Below are 10,580 nucleotides of genomic sequence, written 5' to 3'. Positions count from 1 at the left end.
AGCCCAGCTAGCTCATTGGAATGGGAATGTGCCAGCGAGTACAGAGAAGTACACGTTGTTTGCCAGTGCTTAAGGAGCTTACATTAAAAAATAAATAAATAAATAAAAATAAAAAATATTAAAAAAAAAAAGGAGAAACATATCAAAAACTGTAGAAAAAAAAAAATTCCACAAGAAGCAGTTCAAACATCTACCAAAGGCAACACTTTGTGCTGTGTACTTTTTACACATTTCACACACACAAAAATAATCTTCTTTGGAAGCACATCCTCTTCCAAGCCACACCAAAGGACTGCAACCTCCCCAAAAGACATTGCTTGGTCAAGCACAGCACAGCATCTACCTTGTGAGGGTTTAGACTGGTCCAAAGCTGTTCCCATGATTTCTTCAACAAGTGTTATTTTAAAATTGTTGACCGATAGCTCTCCTGATATGTTACAACCCTATTTTGACCCCAGCATCCCACCTGGGTTTCCTGTCAGATTGGAAGCACCCCAAAGCCTTAGGGCCAGAACCACTTTCACCACTCCGACTGGCAGAAGTAAATCCCTGGAGCTGGGCTTTGAAATGCAAACACGACGTGTGCTGGGGCTCGCAGGCCTGACGCCACGTCTTCAGGAACGAGGTTAAAGCTGTGAACTCAGATCTGAACCTGGACCTTGCGTTTAGATCCAAGGGTTTGGGTTGGGCCCCATCTCTAGTAAAAAAGGATAAAAAGAGATGAAAAGATAATTGCAGAAACTTAAAAGCCAATGCTGCATTCTTCTAAAATTACAAATTAAGCTATAAGCAATTCCAAACTATGCTGTTTTTATTAAAAATGACTTAATAATCTAATCTTCCTTTCTTTTCTTTTCTTTTGGAATTTATCATATATCCTAGTAATCGCACATAGAAATTACACAACACTACGCTGGATACTCCTGACAATATAAACACAATTGTTTATCCAGAAGCATTATAGGTTCATGCAAAAATATGGCATTTAAAGCTTGTGGTCAGATGAAGAAACCACAAGTATAATTGTTTGTTTATCCAGCCAAGCATTACTCTGTCGTGTAAGTTTATGGGGGTTTGGTCTTTATTTATTTATTTCTCAACCGTTTTAAAATTAAAGTTATGGAGTGAAAATAAATGATTAAAGGCAAACAGCTCATGCCTGCGCACACGGAGGAACATTTTTAATATGAAAATCGTGCCTTTGCCATAGCTTGTGCTGCTTCGTTTCGTGCTTCCATAGGAGCTGGGTGATAACGGGGCCCTTTGGTGGAAGTTCTACATATTTTCTCCTCAGTTCGGGGCAGCTGGTTTCTTTCCTCTCGGAGGAGAGAGCTGAAGTGTATTTATCACTCCAGCAGTGACTCAAAACAAACAGGAAGTCTTCATCAGCAGACTCCTGGGCAAGGCAGATACTAAGGTACTGGCAGAAAGGAAACAGAGGCTTTCGGCCGTGGGAGTCAGACACACAGCGTACACTGCAGCTACAGCAGATAACCAGATTAGAGATCCACCAAATTATTCTTAAAGTCATAAAAAACTATGTATAAAAATAAAGGGCATCCCGCGCTGGTGGCGGGGTGAGGAGAGCCGCGGGAGGCTGTGCTTTGATGCTGCTCCTCACGCCCCAGCCAGGCTTGCTTCTCAAGCAGGGGCTGCCAGCAGGGCTGGCCCTCTGGCCATGACCTGGGGGGGGAAAGAAAGGAAAAATAACAAGGCTTACCTAATGGTTTTAACTACTGAGATGGTTATTAATATTCACTGCTGGTTTTTAGAAAGGTGTCTGAAAACAGGCTAATAAATGGCCCAGCAGCGGGTAACTCCTCCTGCATTGACTGGAGACATTCTGACATAGGAGCTGCTCTGCTGTTGTTTCTTTAAACTTTCTTTCCCCACTTGTGTTATTAAACATTAAAATACTTCAGTCTGTAGTAACAACAATAGAAAATGAAGCACAAGACCCAGGCTGATAGCAACTACAGGCCTCATTCATGCAGTCCTGCTGGAGACATCTCAGTAGCAGCAGCTTTCCTCACGCTGGGCAGTGGTGCTGAGAGCTCTGCCATGGTGCGGAAGGACGCATTGGCTCTCATACGAGCACCATGGTTCAGGTCACACTCACGGTCTCGGCTGATCTGTCAGATCAAGGACTCTTGCTGAAAATTGGGAGTGTTGGGAAGAGCTATTATCTGCTTCCCCTGCTCTCGTGCTGCTCCCCAGGCATCTGCTGTTTATTGCGCCCCAAGACAGGGCACGGTGATACCTTCACTCTGACCCGATGCGGGCTTATCTCTGGGGCCGGCAGGAAACGGCAGGGCGGGCGAGGCCGCGGTGTTTGCTGGTTAGAAGGAGACTTCTGCACCTTTAAATGGGCGACAGCCTTCTGTGGCTCTTGGCCATCCCCAAAAAGCTGCAGTGCTGGGAGCCTACCACACCAGGCAGCCTGCCCTGTGGAGAGAGATGCCCTGGAGGAGCATGGCAGGGCAAGTCCCACAGTTTGGTATGTCCAGGCTGGACTCGGTTTGAGCTGTCACTACCAGCACCCCGAAGCAGCAGACGTCATGCCCTTATCATGTAGCTGCACCCTGTGACACCTAACCTCAACGTCTCACCACAGAAATCCAGCCTGCTATTATTAAGGATGGCTGGCTTGGCTGCAAACCGAAGGTGCATAGGGCTGATATAGGGAGCACCAGATACTCACATCCTCACCAACAGTTAGAGGGGCACTGCAAACACTGACTGGCCACAGACATGACAGCTTGACATCACCATGTCACCATGGCCTGAGACATCCCAGACAGAAGAGGCATTAGTGGTGAAAGGACCATTTTAAAAGACTGAGTGCTTCATACTGACTCCTGTGCAATCTCCATGGGACTGCCCTACAGAAAGCTGGCTAAGGTCTCTGTCAGAGAGATGACTACCAAAACCGCTGGGTCAGGACTCTTTTTTTTTTTTTTTTTTTAAGCATCTGGCAAAATGCATCACCACCCTATTGACTCACAGATGTGTCAAGGCATAAAGTCAAGCTAGGTGGGTAATTCTGGTAATTCTGGAGAATTTCTCTAGGGATCAGACTGTCTACATCCTCCTAAGGAACAGTCTGGTCTAGCTGGCATCTTGGCCAGTGCCAAGGAAGAGAAACCTGTTGAAGGTCGGCTGGTGTGCAGTGCCCATCCCTTTTGCCGTAGGACATGACACAGCAGAAGACTTCCTCCCTCCTCCCAGAAGGGTCAGCTGGAAAATGAGTCAGAACTAGGCCCTCAGCTGTAGCCCAGTTGCACAGAAGGCAATATCCTTTCATGTTTGTGTCAAAAACTTGAAGCCTTGGTCTGGAAATGGCAACTTTGCTTACCAGATGAGCCCTTTGGCTATTCACCCGCTCAAAAGCAACTTCAGTGACACGCTCCATTTTATATTTTGCCAGCTGAAGATCTGAAAGTATGAGAGAATTAGAAGAAGCACAGCACTGGAGAGTTGATTTGCAGCCACAGGGAGCAAGTGGAATAGCTGAGAGCTGAGTAGAGATCTGTAACTCATGCTCAATGCTACATCTACCTCCTCAGACCTCAGAAATGTTCAAGCAAATTAGCCAGCTCATGGTAAATACTGACTGCTGTGCCTAAAGGTTAGCTTTGAAAGTATGCTGGAGCTGTCTTTGGGCTGCTCTGGCTAGCTTGTACTAATCTTGAATTTACCATCTGCAAGCCAAGTAAAGCTAGAGTGAAACATATTTCCACCACATGTCTTTCCATCCCTTTCTTTGCCTCTGGCACAGGCTTTACAACCAGGGCTGTGGAGAGCAGTTAGTGTGCGATGCTGGGAGGATGCTGGGAGAATGCTGAGCCAGGGGTATGACCCTCTGCATGGCACCAGAGAAACCCAGCAAGGCAGAGACCCCACTCCTGAAGTTAAAGAAAGGAACTGTCGTCTCAGTATTTGATCTTCAACCAGCTGCATTCAAAATGTTGGATAGCACAGGTCTTTTGAAGCTGCTCTCCAAGTGATAGAGGATTACTGGCTTTGGTGATGAAGTGCACAAGACAGGATTGGTTGACTCAAGGAATTTTTTTTTTTTCCTTGGCATTGCTCTGTGCCATCTTATTTGATTACATTATTTCTTCCTCTCAAATGTGTATTTTGCTTCTCCTAATCTTTGAACAACTTTGTGCTGCAACCCCGAGGTCTGCACATCAGCATTTTGCACCCTGTCCAGGATTCAGGCTGTGGGCCGTGTGCTATGTGCCATGCTTTACCACATGGCCGTGTGCCATGCTTTACCACAACCAACCCAACATGCCATCCTTCCTACAGACCTGACAACAGGCCAGAACGAGGGCTACGGCTTGGGTGTCCCCAGAGCAATATAACACGTGCACACTCTCCCGTGGGAGGTGGCACGCGAGCAAAGCACTTGAAATTACACATGTAGCTGATTTTTATCACAATTCATTTTAAAAACCAAGAGCCACATTTTGCAAGCTGGTATTCACAAGTAATATATAAATCCTAATTCTTAAGGAGGGTCAGAAACCAAATTGGAAGCATTGAGGAGAACTTATGTGGAATCAAAGAGAAGAGGATGAAAGCAGAGAAAAATGTTGTGCATTCAACTCTTAAGTCCTGCTCAACTCCGTGATGACAAACAAACAAACAAAACCCGTGTCTCTTTTTCTCAGCTCAGTGATTACAGCAAACCCACAGTGCCAGCTTCAGACTGGCAAGGCAACTAGCACTGCTCACAAAAACAAATTCAACGGACGATTTTTTCTTTGTATCAATTGATTTAATTATAAGGGTCTTCCACATTCTCACCTATTTCCTTCCCATCAGTCAAGGTATATTTCTGTTTCCCTTGCTGTTGTTTCAGACATATGAAAAAATGAGGAATGAAGGGGAAAATCATGATGGTATACTGCACACACAGAAGAACTGTGAAAACTGTTTTCTTTTAAAGTCACTAATTCAATAGCACATGCAAAAAAGCTACTCAGGAAATCCACGTTGCCACAGTAATTCTGATCTGTCTCAGAGCTTCCACCCAGGAAAGGTGTCTCTGATGTTACCTAGGAGTCATCCAAACAAAATATTTCCAAAAGAAGCACTTGGCACCCCTTTCTAATTCAACTTTTCAGCTGGCAGTAAGAAATAAAATGAAAATAAAAAAATTTACCAAAAATAAAAAATAAAAAGGATTTATTTATGATTTATTTATTAGGTAAGAGATGAACTCCCAGGACGTGTTAGTGCCTAGACCCAGCCTGGCTGCACTACTATTCCAGTCTCATCGGCACATCAAGAATACTAATTTAGACTTAGGGCATTAGGGAAAACTCTCCTGTTTTAAACACGGAAAGCTGTCATTTAGTTATTTCTTGAACAAATACACTTCAAACAATGTGAAGGAAATGGCACTTCCCATTTATACGAGTTTACCAACAACAATCACGATGAAAAGGACAAAGACTATTCCAGGTTTATAATGGCTGTTGGTATAACATGCTGTCCCGTGCAGCGGGGCGTGTTGCAAGGTCTGAGAAACTTCTTAAAGTTCTCAGAAATCTTCAGCCAGGACCGCTGCCCATCGGCATTACAAATGCAGTAGGAGATCCTCCTGTTCTGAAAAAGCATTCATTAGGGCGGCTCTGCCTTTGAGATACCCTCATTAGGAATTAGTTGACTTACAAAAGCAGGTTCTGAGCTCATTTGTACCAGCACAACAAAGAAATATCACTCCTTAAAAGCAACAGGTTACTCTGTTTTGGGGATGGGTTTTGAAAAGAGCAGAGCCTGCGCTAGAAAGTATAACAAGCAATTGTTGTTCTCTGCCCAACCTATGTAAATCAGGAGTAAACATAGTGATGTTAGCAGGGTCGTGCTGGTGGAGCCCATCAGCAGAGCTTGGTAGGGGTAACAACGACCATAGGGAGATAAGATAAGGCTGTAAAGGTTGGGAAAAGAAATATCAGAATTACCAGAGCATTTAGAGCCAACTGAGACAGTTTTCCCACTCTCTTCTAGGAAAAAAAAATGATCCTTTGCACTTCACCCTGAGGGAGGAAAATAATCATTAGTGTTACATTATAGAAATAGGTAAAATAATTGTCTAAGATGCAGACACCCAAACCAAGTAAGCATATGTGTGCACAGCTGTAATTTTTATCCATTGTGACATAACCTACCCTTACTATTATCCTCTCCCATTAGGTCATTTCTAAAATGTAGCTCTCTGTGAACTGGGACCCTGCTATTCTGCTCCTATTTTTGCCACTATAAATACAAGAAACAACTTGGCTGCGTGGCATGCTCTCCTTCAAAGCTGTAGGTTAAACAAAACTTTAACTGTTTCAGATAAAGACAAGCAGAAGGTGTTTTTAAAAACATCCCAAGCGAAGGAGTGCATTTCCTGCTTCCCGAATTCAACCTACGGCATCAGACATCTGTAACTCTGTTTACATTCCAGCCCTTCACAACTTAATACTGCTCGGAGCATCAATAATATAGGGCACATTTCTGACTGTTCTTTAGATATTTTTTTATCTCCGTGGGACTTCCTGGTTTGGGATTTTGTAGTTTACAGTTTCTCACTAATAGTAACTAGCTGCAGCATTTGGCCTTAAGAGTTTACAAATTATTTAAGCAGATATAGGCAGCCTATTTTAATTACAGTAAAGAGTCCTGTAGAGGGCTTGTCTGTTTTTCCCCCTCCAACTATATCAGTTGGCTTAATAAAGATATTACCACTCCCTATAAACCCAGCTGTAATCAAGTCCTCAGATATGCTAGCATTTATTAATGTATTCTTGCAGCTTTAAAAATATACATCCTATCTCCAAGTAAATAGATGTCCATTGCTTTAATGAAAGCTGTGTGAGCTTTCTGTGGCACACACACATTTTATTTGGTGCATGTGTGTGTGAATGCACATTCCAATACACTTAAGCAAATTTCTCACCCTCCTCAGACCAAGGATCGTCTGCTCTTTTCTCTGTATTAGAGCATCCCATTTAACAGTACAGGCTCTGCTCTTAGCACAAGCTCCCCTTTCCTGGAGGATGTCCAGCACAGGCTTTCCTCTCCCCCACCTACAGAGGGCTGCATTTTTACAGGCAAATTCAGCATCCAGCATAATGTACCATGTCACACCTTCATCTCTGGTGTCTCTCTGTCCTCTTCTTCAGATCTCTTCTTCAGATTTCTAACATGCTCTTGCTGAATGCACTTTCTGACCACCATCTATATAACTTTCCACTACATGCCTCTAAAAAAATGCATTATTATGATTTGGATTACCTAGACTGTTGCTGCTCTCCTTGTTTCTTTGAAATCTGCATTCAAATCCAAGGTGAGACACCAAGACTGCAGTTTGCTTATTGCACAGGGCTACTTTCCTCTATAACATATCAAATTAGTACCTGAACATCACCTACCAAATCAACCGTGCATATTCACAACTCTTCTAACATTTGCGAGTAGCATTACTACAAAGGAAAGCTGGAGACAGCTTGATTAAGCAACTTGCCCAAGGTCATACAGGAAGTTGTAGAAGAGTTGAAAACAAAAGCCAGATCTTCTTAGCTCCTGTCCAACCCTCTCTGGAATGAAAAGGCCAAACTGCTCTGTGGAAATATTAGCCGAGTCATAGATCTCATTGTATAAATTTCATAATGAATTCGCGACTTAGCAAAGAAAATAACGCAGTGCTCCCAGCACTGCTTTCCAAGGAAAAACTGCAATGGTGCTGCGGCAGCTGGGAAGCATTCCCTAGGCTGGGAGCAGCGCTGGCCATGGCTGGAGTCACTCGGGAGCTGGTATGAGATTGTTTGGGATGGCAAAAGGAGCATCCCGAGTGCAACAAAGGCAGTATTTGTGTCTGCCCTCCTCCTGGTCTGCGTGGCTCTCAGTGATAGCCACGGGAATAAACAATAGCACTAGCCCCTTGGCTGCAGACAGTTTGCTGCAGAGGCCCAATTAAGTTGTTGAAAGCCTAAACATGGGCACAGGAATCTGCTAATGTGGTTGGGTACGCACAATAAGGCCTCGTTCTGGCTCTGCTCATGCGCACAGAGCACCACCTTGCCAGGAGAAGAGCCCCCCAATACCACCAAGGCTCTTCCCACTGAGAAGTCCTGCTCAGGCCAAGCCATGCACGTTCCTACCTGTGGTGGGGAGGACTTCTGGATTTTCATGGGCATGGAGTTGAGGGGAGTTGGGTGGTCTTGGGCTCGCTGCCACCAGAGATGCACCCTCAGTGGCAGGCCAGCTCCATCATCGCTGATCATTGCCATTGCTTCCCTCATATTGAGTGGGAGAAAGGACTGCGGGGGCTCTGAGGAGTGACCCTGCACCGGGGGTCTGCCCACACCCTCCACATGGATGCTGGGGATGAGCTGGAGATGCCTGCAAGTTTATCTTCTATGGGAGCCACATAAAAGCATACGTGCATATCCACACATATTCGCCTGTACACAAGCAAACAGTTACTAAAGAGAGATCCCCCTGCCTAAACCTCGGCCAGGTTCAAGCCTCCCTAACATAAACACTTCCAGCAGCAAATACAGCCTCAATAGCAATGCCAAGAGTAGATAGAGGCTCCCACATTGTCTCGGTACACAGGATGCCGGCTTGACATCATTTAGCGAAGACAATGCTCGCCCTCTTTCTTTTGGAATCATGTAAAAAACTTGGCCGAGTATGAAACGACTTCAAAGACACGTTTCTGTGCCAGCCAGGATGCATCAAAGTTGGGAAAGCAACGACCCAATTCACCTGATCGGGGTAGCTGATAGAGGAGCGCGGGGAAGCTGCTTTTATCGCTGTACCTTCCCGGCGCTTCCTTCCTGCCCCGATGCTATTTCAGCCCTGCGCCCACCTCCGCGAGACCTGCCGGCCCCCTCCGGCAGGACGCGGGAGGAAAAAGCAAAGGGAAGCCCTAAATAAAGGAGGCCCGTGAGTTTCTGTGCAGTTACCGGGCAGTCACATCCTTCTGCTTTCCCCTGAAAAATCAAGCATCACCTTATCGTTTCCTCACCAAGATTAACTCCTGCTTCCTGAGGAGTATTGCTGAGGTAGAAAGCAGAGGTGGCAAATAAAAAATAAAAAAATAAAAATTAAAAAAAAAAGGAGGAGGGGGGTTGAGAAGCCCAATCTGTCAAGCTCCGTTTTAGAAGAAAGGAAAACTGAAAAGTGAACGTATTTAACATGAGCTATTTCCTGCACTCAGGAGGGAAGAAAGCATGCTCCGAACTGTGTGCATGAGGAGATCTGCACTCGTGTTATCTCTGACCTGCAGCTTAGCCCTTGTGTCTCAGCTGCCAAAAAGCTCCCATTCAACGTTATGCTGAGTTCATCAATGCTCCACGTGTCAGGATCCTAACAGGAAAAAGCAGGACAGACAGTCACTCTATTCAACTGCCTGGGGACCCCATGACAACTAAAATCCCCTTGCAGACCGTCCATATCAACCTACGGCAGGTCAGAGCACGTAACCCCTCCAGAACCGCAAGCCCGGGCCCACACCCTTTCCCCTTGTCAACATTGTCACTTTAAACAGAACATCTCGCCTTATCGCCCAACCTGGAGTAAGGATGACAATTAAGATGGATTGCAAAGCCTGCCTGCGCTTTACAATTAACAATAACTTGGCAGCGGGTCCCACGCAACTGTTGGGTGGTATGGCAAGAACTTTATCCCTGCTTAGTATTGCATTAGCATATTTAGTAGGCTGCAAGACATAATTCCTCAGATATGAACATATTTTGTCTTTTCAAAAAATCTGCAATTAAGCCATAACGTGCAGGCAGTGTGCAGCCGGCAGGAAACTTTGCAAACATGCTGTTATTAGGGGGACCATGCAAAAATGGCCCCTTTTGACCTTATGTCAATTATCTATTTAATAAGGAATCTATTCAATTAAAAAAAAAAATTGTCTTAGCATGGTCTTTGCTGGGAAGCAACAATATTCCAGAGACTACAGCAGATACTCACTCGGCATCCACTCTGTTAACAGCACTGTGCTTAAACAGGTTGGGGGTTATTCAAAAGCAGGGCTGGGGCATTTTGTTGATGTTGTTTTAATTTTTGGCTAGAAAAGCAGAATGCCTCCCTGCTGCCAGTCATTTTAAAACTTTATGTTTCAATAATTGTCAGCGTGGAAGAAATAAACCCCAGCAAGCAGCATCTTCCCCTGTACATCGCACCTCCTTTTTTCTCTCTGACTGTCATGTTTACAGGTAAATTAACAGCCCTCCTAAATTAATTACATACATTGGAGGAGCAGCTATTTAGCACGGCCTGACTTCATCGATTTCCTAACGCAGCACAAAAACCCCCTCAGCCCTCCAAAGCTTTTTAAGCATGTTTACGGTGTACATTTGTCTACAAAAACTGATCAGGTTGGAGGGGGGAGGGAGGAGGGCAAAGATCTTCCTCCGATAACCCGGGCATTGTCCCCTGTGACATCTGTGCCGCTGGTGGACAGGATATCCTGCCAAATGGGAGAAGACAACTGCGTGACCCACCTTGGGCGAGAGGCACCGCGCGCTGATTCGAGCACAGCGGGAGCGGGTGCTGCCGCTCCC

General features: G+C 45.1%; 1 long non-coding RNA gene across 1 annotated transcript in view; it reads right to left on the bottom strand.

Annotated features, from left to right (window-relative positions):
• Positions 1 to 321: 321 nt before the first annotated feature.
• The window catches only part of LOC311439043, a 22,534-nt gene continuing 12,275 nt past the window's right edge, over positions 322 to 10,580 (bottom strand). The window contains exons 2-3 of the long non-coding RNA XR_014694519.1: positions 5,976 to 6,050; positions 322 to 697 (exon numbers count right to left, since the gene is read on the bottom strand). This is a non-coding gene — a long non-coding RNA (uncharacterized lncRNA). The remainder of the gene's footprint in view (positions 698 to 5,975; positions 6,051 to 10,580) is intronic.

This window comes from Aythya ferina, assembly GCF_964211825.1.
Source record: "Aythya ferina genome assembly, chromosome: 6".
Lineage (NCBI taxonomy): Eukaryota > Metazoa > Chordata > Aves > Anseriformes > Anatidae > Aythya > Aythya ferina.
Note: the sequence above shows the minus strand (reverse complement) of the source record. Positions and strands in the feature narration are given on the sequence as shown.